This window comes from Gossypium arboreum, chromosome 6 (genome assembly GCF_025698485.1).
Source record: "Gossypium arboreum isolate Shixiya-1 chromosome 6, ASM2569848v2, whole genome shotgun sequence".
In the NCBI taxonomy this organism is placed as follows: domain Eukaryota; kingdom Viridiplantae; phylum Streptophyta; class Magnoliopsida; order Malvales; family Malvaceae; genus Gossypium; species Gossypium arboreum.
In genome coordinates, this window is record NC_069075.1 from 38,298,328 (window position 1) to 38,309,475 (window position 11,148).

The 11,148-nt window shown below is 34.1% G+C and overlaps 1 non-coding gene across 1 annotated transcript; it reads left to right on the forward strand.

Moving 5' to 3' along the window:
- Positions 1-4,332: 4,332 nt before the first annotated feature.
- LOC128294255 (small nucleolar RNA R71) lies at positions 4,333-4,438 on the forward strand. The gene has a single exon (XR_008284569.1). It is a non-coding gene; the product is annotated as a small nucleolar RNA R71 (small nucleolar RNA).
- Positions 4,439-11,148: the final 6,710 nt, after the last annotated feature.

Consider the following 11,148-nt stretch of genomic DNA (forward strand, 5'->3'; position numbering starts at 1 on the left):
TTCACGGCTATAACCATTTTGATTGGTCTTGAAGCATTTATCATACACACATGTCTTAACACCAATCATGCATGTCCTACAAGCATACGTACATCATCACATCACAAGCATTAGAACTCATCATGGTTAACTAGGCTTACGAGCCACAATCATTATAAGCCACATCTCATGGCTATATACAATGAATCAATATAAGCCGATACATTTGGCTAATCATAACAACATCTATCATAAAAACTAAGTCCCTATACATGCCACTCACTTGAAGGTGCTTAATACAGATATGCTAATACTCCAAAGGTGATGGCTTGATAGTGTGATGCTGTTTCTGACGATCTCTAACCCAGAGCTAACCTAACAACACTAAAGAAATGAAAAGGAGGGAGTAAGCTTTATGCTTAGTAAGTCTATATGAAAATAATAAGCAATATGCCAACATGCTTCTGAAGGTAATGCAACCATAATTACACTTTTACTTATATTCTGGTCGTGCTGTTTTCTCAAGACATAGTTACTAAATTATATATATCTGGAGCTACAGAACTCCAGATTAAGATCCGATAATTTTCTCTAAAACTAGACTCATAAAAATTTCAAAATTTTTGGTCTAGCCAATAAATACAATTTATTATTAAAAGTTACCCTGTTCTGTTATTTAACAGCTTTGACCTTTCTTCACAAAATTCATTTATCTCTTAGTATGGGATTCGGATAATGTTCATGTTTGTTTCTCTTGAAAATAGATTCATTAAGAATTTAGTCATATATATTCTAACCTATAATTATTTTCATACAAATTTTAATTATCTTCCAAAGTTAAGACAGGGGAGCTCGAAATCACTCTGACCCTGTCTCACAAAAATACAAATATCTCACAATATGAAATTCTTTTGTTTATATCATTTCTCTATGTAAAACTAGACTCAATAAGCTTTAATTTCATTTCTTATTCAGTCTCTAATTCGATTCCCATAATTTTTGGTGGATTTTCAAAGCCGGGCTACTGCTGCTGTCCCAAAACTATTTTAGTGCAATATAATGATAACTATCATAAGTTCACTTTCAGCTAATCGTGAACTCACCATTTCATGAATTCCATGTTCAATTATGCAATATAAGTTAACATGATATTGCAACAAAATTCATAATCATAATTCATACATCTTAGCTCACCGATATCTTGACATTTCAAAGTCTCAATAACCATAAGCTTAGTGTACATACCTGTACCATACATTCTTAACCATTTTATTTCACTTTTTATCCCAACATGTTGAATGGCCCATTGAACCACCAGAATACTAAAGGACACTCGGGATTATCATACACCACAAAAAGTACCAATGCCATGTCCCTGACATGATCTTACATGTATCCATATATCATCGCCAATGCCATGTTCCAGACATGGTCTTACACTAGCACACATATCATCGCCGATGCTATGTCCCATAGAAGGTCTTACATAGACACATATATCATCGCCAATGCCATGTCCCAGACATGGTCTTACACAAGCACATATATCATCACCGATACCCAGTCCCGGACATGGTCTTACACAGGCACATATGTCACCGCCGATGCCATGTCCTGGGCATGGTCTTACACAGGCACATTTAGCACGGTGTCACGACATCCAAGTCCTAAGTGTTCCTTTGGGTCACCCGGGCTTTCTGAGATGCAAAGCTATCATCACATTTTGACTAAATCATCACGAATCAATTCCAATAAAGGCATAAATCCACATTTCGTATAATATCAAGTATTAAGCACTTGATAATGAAGTTGATGAATTACTTTCACACAACTTACCCGTTTCAAAGAAACATCATATTCCATCAAACTTCCAATATATTCAATCATCAAGTATCATGTTAACAACATTTGAGCTATCGATTACTTCATAGAGTTTATTACTTTCCCATACACAATATCATTAACATATAATTCAATACAATCATAGCAAAGTGGATTTGAAGTATAATAACAATAACATGAATAACATGCTTATTTAGTCGCACGAACTTACCTCGAATGCAATTACAACCAACTATTCCGATTTAGTCCATAATCTTGAACTTTCCTGTTTTAAGCCCGAATCTCGGTTTTCTTGATCTAACATTTCAAATATAGCTCATTTATTATTCACATTATTTAAATTGACCCAAAAATCATATTATGGCAAAATTACATTTTTCCCCTAAACTTTGTCATATTTATATTTTTGTCCCTAGGCTTGTAAAATGATTTTTATTCAATTTCTTTGCATTTTAAGCCTAGCCAAATCATTTTCATAACTATAGCAGCTCCCAATTTCCACTTAATCACACTTTTATGACAAATTTTATAACTTTTACAAAAACGGTCCCTTTAAGCATTTTCACCGAAAATCACTTAATAAAAGTCGTTTATTTAACACCCAACCTTCATTTTCTACCATTAGACATCAAAACACATGCATATCACTCATGGGTAAATTTTTAAACATGAACCCTAGCTCAAAATAATGGTAGAAATAGGTAAATTAAGTTACCGGGACTTCAAAAATGTAAAGAACATTAAAAATGAGGCTCGGGATCACTTACAAATGAGCTTGGAAGCTTGAAACAAACCCTAGCCATGGCTTCCATGGTATATTCGGCTGGACAAGAAGAAGATGGGCAAATTTGGCTTATTTTTCCCTTTTAATTATTTTAATTATTAGATTACCAAAATGCCCTTAACTGAAAAATATTCTATTTCACCCATTTCATGTCTATTTTTGTCCAAAAATTAACCAATGGTCTAATTACCATCTAAGGACCTCCAATTTAAAATTTCATAACAATTAGACACCTTTAACATTAGAACTCAACTTTCACACTTTTTACAATTTAGTCCTTTTGACTAAATTGAGTGCCCAAATGTCAAAATTTTCGAACGAGATTTTCACGAAAACATTTCATGAAATCGTAGACCATAAAAATATAATAAAAATAAACTGTCTTACATCGGATTTGTTGTCCCAAAATCACTATTCGGACTAGGCCCTAATTCGGGATGTTACATTACAGGGTATAGTAAAGCTTCCAAGATCCTGCATTTTCAAAGGTAGCTTGTTCTGTAGGAACGCACTACACTCCTTTGTTAATGCGACAGTCTCAAACTCACTAGGCTTATTCTTGTTGGACAAAATGTCCTTCATGAACTTGAAACAATTGGGCATTTGTTCTAAAGTTTCTACCAATGGTATATTGATGTGAAGCTGCTTTAGAACATCGAAAAACTTCTTGAATTAAACCTCCTGTTTTTACTACTGAATTCTTTATGGAGATGGAGGTATGGGAACCTTGGCTTGAATCGAATAACTTTTCTAAGGAATTGTATATGTATCTGAAGAAAATGTTAGCTTATCAGAATTCACTAGTTTAAAATTTACCTTTTCAGATTTTGTAGGATCTGGTTTTTGTGGTGTAGGAATTTCATCTATTGGATGATTTTCCTCTTCCTTGGCAGACTCGTTTGCAACCTCAACTACAGTGGCTTCCAAAGTTTTACCACTTCGTAAAGCAAATACCTTGCAGTGTTCATTACCCAAATTCCTTGGATTTTCCATGTCACTCGGCTAGAGTCATTGCGGTCTATTATGAAGCTTTGTAGCTAACTGACCCATTTGGTTCTCAAAATTTTTCAGTGTTGCTGCTTGGCTTTGGATTAAGGCGTCATTCTTTGCCATGTACGCCTTCAAAAAATTCTCCAAACTGTTAGATGCTTTAGATTGTGGTTGTTTCTGAACTTATTGATTGAACCCTTGAGGTTGATTTGATCTATGCTCATGTAGTTGTTGTTTGGTCCAGCTCCTTTGTTATTCTAAGAGAAGTTTGGATGGTTTCACCATGAAAGGTTACAGAAATTGGATTGTGGTCCTTATTCATTTCTGTTTTGGTTTTAATTTCTTAATAACAAACAGACTCAGGATTTGATGGAAAATTCTCAAAAGAATGACCGTCCCCACAATAAACACAAGAAACAACATCAAATTGTCTCGGTGGTTGAGCTGCAACATGATTAAAATCGTTAGTAGTAAACTGTTTCAACATTGAAGAGATAGAAGATACATAGGCTGAGAGTGAAGTGAGGCTGCCTAATTTATGCACTTTGGCTACTTGTCTTCCTGAAGCTACTCGATTTTTCAGCCATTAGTAATTGTTACTGGCTATTCTCTCGATAATTTTGCCAGCCTCATTATAAGATTTCGACAAGATAGTACTATTCACAGAAGCATCTAGCACCAACCTTGTGTGTGCATTAAGACCATTATAAAATGTCTCCAATTGGATGCAATGCGGAATTCCATGGTGAGCGAATTTGTGTAGTAACTCTTTAAATCCTTCCTATGCTTCGTATAGGGACTCGTCATCCATTTGCTAAAAAGTGGTGATCTCATTCCGCAACTTAGCATTTTTGCTAGGTGGGAAATACCTTACTGAAAAGCGTTCAGTTAATGCTCGCCAAGTTGATACTGAATGTGCTGGTAATGAATTAAGCCATGCTCATGCTTAATCTCGCAATGAGTATGGAAACAACTTCAACCTCAAGGTGTCTTTAGTTACACTGGCTATCTTAAAGGAATTGCTTACCTCCATTAATAGTCAAAGGTGAATGTCTGGATCTTCTATGGGCATTCCACTAAATTGACCCATTGTTTGAAGCATTTAAAACATCACAAGCTTCAATTCAAACTGTAGTGCCTCGATTTCTAGTCTTCTAATTCCCAAATTAAGTTCATTAAGAAGGGGCACAGCGTACTATCTTATAATTCGGTCCCTATCATTAGCAATAAGGGTTGAATTATGAACATTAGTGGCTCTAATCCTTTGAATGTCATTTTGATTTTCAAGGTTCATTTTTGTGTCTTATCTTTGGGCTAATCTTTCTTGTCTTCTTTGTCTAAATGTCTACTTGATTTTAGGATCTACAGGAAGCTAATCGATGATTTTATCTATGCTCATAAACTCCTGAAAAGAAATGGAAAAAAAATAAAGAATAAATAATTGATTAAATAAATATAAATAAACCAAATTGAAAAAAATAATTTCACTAATAATGATTATATTAATAGTCCTCGACAATGGCGCCAAAAACTTGTATCGCGTAGGTTTGTACATGTATACACGTCGTTATCAAGTAATAAGTAAGTATAATAGTTATCATCTCCATAAGGACTGTATTTAAACCGATACTTGTAAAAATTACTATTTACAAATTAGTTAAGAAAAACACAATAATTTTGAGTGATAGGTTTTAAATTAAATTCATTAACTAAATGCAAGTTAATCTAAATGCAAATGAAGTAAAATGCAAGGTGATGGTTTAGCAGTGATTTTCACGTGTTAACAACAATAAAATGAATAAGCTAAAATAATTACAACATTAGACTCAATTCATTTTTCATCATACTTAACAATGTTCTGGAAAAATTCCATAGCAACTCAATCTTTCATTACCTGAGAATCTCATATAAGTTCAACCGAATCTTATACTTAGAAAAATATGCATAAACCGCTGTCATAATTTAACTAAGGATTCCTTAGGATTTATGTGAAGTAACAAGAATGGATTAGGTTTGAAACAATTTAATCACATAAACTTAAAGTTATGCACGGTAATATGTTCTCTTAGTCTATTACGAACCTCTAATTTATTTTGATTAAGATATAAATTAAGCATGCATCTTCCAATTATCGTGTCCATTAGTTATCATCTGATTAGGATCGACTAACCAATTCTAATGTTTTCAAGCATATTTTAATGCATGAAATAAATAATAAGTTTATTTGGAAGCATGAATGACTGAGGCACAAAACATCATAAGCATAAATCAAATGAATTTTATCAAATTAATGTAATCATTCTAGCTAAAACAAAATTAAGTCATCATTTTCAATTCAAAGAGATCAAAACAATTTGCAAACATTTTGAATAAATATAAGATTAAGAAAGAAGAAACTCTTAATGATTTCAATAGTTCTCCGAAGACCGATCGTGGTGGCTTCCTCCGATTCGTGTGATTGCAAAATGCTACTCAAGGTGGCTGGTCAAGAGTGGTTTTCCTAGATGGAAAATGCTAGCTAAAGGAGATGGGAAAATGAAAAGGCTTATGTGTGGAAGAGAGGGAAGAAAAGATGAGAGGATTGTGAATTGAGGGATGAATGAGTGATGAAGGATGATGGAATGAGAAGAGAGGGTTGGTATTTACAGTAGAGGGATGGAATAGGAGTTTGCTAAAATTAGCTTGAAGAGCCCTTAGTTCTCTCTTTTGCTTGACTGGCGTTGAAGTGTGGAAGGGAGGTTGATGGTTGGAACATCCCTAATCCATATTCAACGCCGGAACAGGGTTACGAAGTATTACCCGACTTGTAACTTATAAAACCAAGAATTTCATAAATAATTATCGTTCAAAACAAAAATCATTCATAACCATTCATATGGTCCCTAATACGAGCCTTCGAGGCCCAAAATAGACATTAAAAGTGGTTCGGGACTAAACTGGGTACTTAAGAAATTTTTAGGAAAACACGAGAAATTTTCAAAGTACAGGGGACACACGCCCGTGTGGCCAGGCCGTGTGTCTCACACGACTAAGGGACACTCCCATGTCTCAGCCCGTGTCCGACCCCATGTAACTCACTAACTTGGGTCACATGGCTAGACCACACGCTTGTGTGCAGGCCGTGTACCCTTCGAAATGGCCTCATATGCCCATATGTCAAGCTGTATGCTAGGCCGTATGAAAACTTAAGGGTATATTGACTTGTGCCACACGGCCAAGCCCCACACTCGTGTGCTAGGCCGTGTAAAGATACTGATATGGTTTCTAAATAAGTATTAGGGACATACGGCCGTGTCCTTTGGCCGTGTGTCACTCACGGCTGAGACACACACCCGCGTGGACAAAAATAGACTATTTTCCAAGCCATTTCTCTCACCCAAAGTGATGCCAACCTAGGCTCAACAATGCACATACAACCATGGCCTAAATAGGCATTTAAAACCAGCCAACATCAAGCCTATATCATGTACTGTCCACACATACAATATGATATACATAAGCACATACCAATGATCACTTTACAACATACCAAATATGCCTCCAAAGTATACCTAAATGGTCAAACTCACTTATTAGACTTTGTGCCTAATTCAACATGCATACCACATCTCAAATTCAATCATTTGGTACTCAAAATACCAATATACAATTAAGGCATTCACCAAGCAACTATACATCACATACCAAAAGATTATTTATACATATATAAACCAAGTATACCAAAATAAGCCAAATCACATGGCTAAACACATAACCAAAACAACATGAGACATATAGGCCACATTAGCCAAAATACCTATACATGCCATTTAACCCATAATATACAAAATCCAAATTACCAAAATGAGGGTTTGATACTGCGACACAATCTCTGACAACTTCCAAAATGAGCGAGCTTCTGAATCACTAAAAACACGGAAAAGTAAATAGAGTAAGCAATTAAGCTCAGTAAGTTCGTATGACATAAAACTCAGCTTACCATTTAATCACAATTTAAATAATTAAACATAGCATAATGCAACTCAATTTGATCCACAAGCCTAGCACATATTCATCCACAAAATTAAGCACAAAATCACAAATCTCATAGATTCAATTCTCACATGATTCACATAGTACTGGTTCATATTGAATTCACATACTATCATAACATCACTGTGCCCATTGAACCATTTGAAATAATATAAGATACTCGGGTATCTCACACATTAAGTGTCAATACATGCCGTAACCCCTTACCCATGTTTGACACCTGAACAGAGTACTAGGCATTACCGAAACATACACATGCAATCGTACAAAACCAAGACATAATTTTTAAATCCAAATTAAACTTTTCAATTTTCATCACTAAGTCCCTGGTATGGATCTACAAGGCCCAAAACATACTGTGGAAGCGGTCCAGGACTAAACCGAGAACTTTGAAAAACATTGGAAAATTTTTTGAAAATAGGGGCATACGCCCATATCCAAGGCTGTGTCATTCACACAACCATTCACATGCCAAATTTTCCATACTTAGTCATTACACACTCATTCAACCAGCTCATGCCTCTCACAAAATGCATCATCATAACATGTAACTTAACTAATATTAGGCAACATCGATGGCCTTATACAAAATGAGTTACCAAATATTAAAGTACAAAATTTTAGGCCAAATCAGTTATGACATATAACAAAATAACCAAGTCCTCTATACATACCATAATTCAAAATATGAATTTCAAAATACCAAAAGAATGATGATAGTGTGGATGGATCTCCGACGATCTCCGTAACCCGAGCTAGCCTGGTGACACTATAAAACAAAGGAAAAGAGAGGGGAGTAAGCATATAGCTTAGTAAGTACGTATGTAAATAATAAAAAAATTATTAACATGCTATTATAAATCCTCAAAATATGTTTTCAAAATAATAAAATAATAACTACACATGGATCCATTATTTACTCAAGGTCAAAACAAGTTATCTATTCGAGTCATAGTCACTAAATTATTTATATCTGGAGCTATGGAACTCCAAGCTAAGATCTGCTAATATTTCCAGAAACTAAACTCATATATATTCTTACAATAAAATTTTTAGAATTTTTGGTTTAGCAATAAATACATTTTATTCTTTAAAGTCACCCCTATTTTGATGTCTGACAGTTTCGACCCCTCTTCACTAAAAACTAATTATCTCCTCATTCGAGATTTAGATGATGTTCCCGTTTATTGTTTTTGAAAATAGAATCATTAAGGATTTTATGTATATAAATTATAATGCATAATTAGTTTTTTACAAGTTTTAATGATTTTCCCAAATCAGAATAGGGGATTTCGAAATCATTCTGACTCTATCTCACAAAAATTTAAATATCTCATAATATGAAATTCTTTTGTTTACATCGTTTTGTTTATATGAAAATAGATTGAATAATATTTAATTGCATATCTTATTCAACCTGTAATTCTATTTCCACCATTTTTGGTGATTTTTCAAAGTCACACAACTGCTGCTGTCCAAAACTATTTTATTACTAAATTTCACTCTTTCATGTTTTCTTTGTAGTAACTTTCATTGTAACAGTTACTCCATATCAATCTTACCAAAGTTCGATCACATATCGAGCACATTGCTCATAAGTTTACACAGATGTACCTGCACTTGTTCATCACATAGTCATATTCAATTACACCTAGTCATTTCCCGTTGAACACATCAGAATAATAATGGATACCCGGTGGCATGCACATAGTACCACCCTTGTAGTCAAAGCTACCTTCTTCACAAAGTGGCCTTCACATAGTACCACACTTGTGACCAAAGCTATCTTTCTTCACAAAGTGGCCTTCACATAATACCACACTTGTGACCAAGCTATCTCTTCTCAAAGTGGCCTTCACATAGTACCACACTTGAGTCACTAGTGACATGTCACTTGTATCCTATTTTGTTTCTAATGTTCAACCAAGAAATTTTTCACTTTTCTATACTTATCAATTTCATTAAAAATTCAGCCACATATCATAAAGCATAATAAAATATGATAACGTAAGTAAAAACGATTCATTATTTACATACAAACTTACCTCGGTGCAAAATGTAAAGAATTTGCAATTTAGTCCACAACCTTTTCTTTTCCCCGATTAAGGTCAATTCCTTGTCTTTCTTGATCTAGAATAACACATTTAACTCATTTAATACTCACATTATTCAATTTAGTCCAAAAATTACATTATGGAAAAATTACATTTTTGCCCCTAAAGTTTCACATATTTACAATTTTGCCTCTAGGCTCGTAAAATGAAAAGCCCTTATTTTTCTCAAATCCTAAGCCTAGCCGATTCATATTCGCTCTTATAAAAGCTCACACTTTTCACTAAATCACATTTTCTACACATAATTTTACAACTTTTATAAATAGGTCCTTTTATGCAATTTCATTAAAAATCACTTAGTAAAAATTATTTATCACACCCCAAACTTTCATATTATTCCATAAAATATCAAAAAACATGCATGTCATCCATGGGTAAATTTTTAAACAAAAATCCTAGCTCAAAATAATGGTGGAAATAGCTAAACTGAGCTACAAGGATCTAAAAAATGTAAAGAATATTAAAAACAAGGCTAAAACGAACTTACAATCGAGCTTGGAAGCTTGAAAAAACCCTAGCTATGTCTTTCTCATGTGAAATTCGGCCAAGGGGCTGAAGATGGACAAAAAATAGCTTTTAATTTTGTTTTTAATTCATTTTAATTACAAAATGATCAAATTACCCTTAATGAAAACTTTAGAAATATACCAGACCATGTCCATTTTTGTCCACCAACTTAATCAATGGTATAATTACCATTTAGAGACCTCCAATTTAAAATTTCATAACAATTGGACACCTCTAACATCTAGAACTTAACTTTTGCACTTTTTACAATTTAGTCCTTTTGACTAAATTGAGTGCCCGAACATCAAAATTTTCGAACGAAATTTTCACGAAATCTTTCTGTGAAATTGTAGACTATAAAAATATAATAAAATTGAACTTTACTATGTCGAATTTGTGCTCCCAAAACCACTGTTCTTACTTGCCCCAAAATTAGGCTATTACAACTCTTTCCCCCTTTAGGGATTTTCATCCTCAAAAATCTTACCAGTAAAGAGATTTGGGTACTGTTTTCTCATGGCTTCCTCCGGTTCCCACGTAGCCTCTTCTACTCCATGTCTTTGCCGCAACACTTTCACTAAGGCTATACTTTTATTTCTCAACTGTTTAACTTCTTGAGCCAAAATCTTTATCGGTTCCTCATCATAGGTCATATCCAGCCGATTGTCAATCTCTGTCAGAGAAATCACGTTGAAGGATCAGAACGATATCGTTGTAACATCGATACATGAAACACATTATGAATTCTTTCTAACTCTGTCGGTAAAGCTAACCGATACACTGTAACAGCCCAAAATTGGGTCTAATCGGAACAGTGGTTTCAGGACCACAAAACCGACGAGAAAAATTTTATTTTTATTACATTTTTATAGTCTATAAATTTATGAAAATATTTCGTAA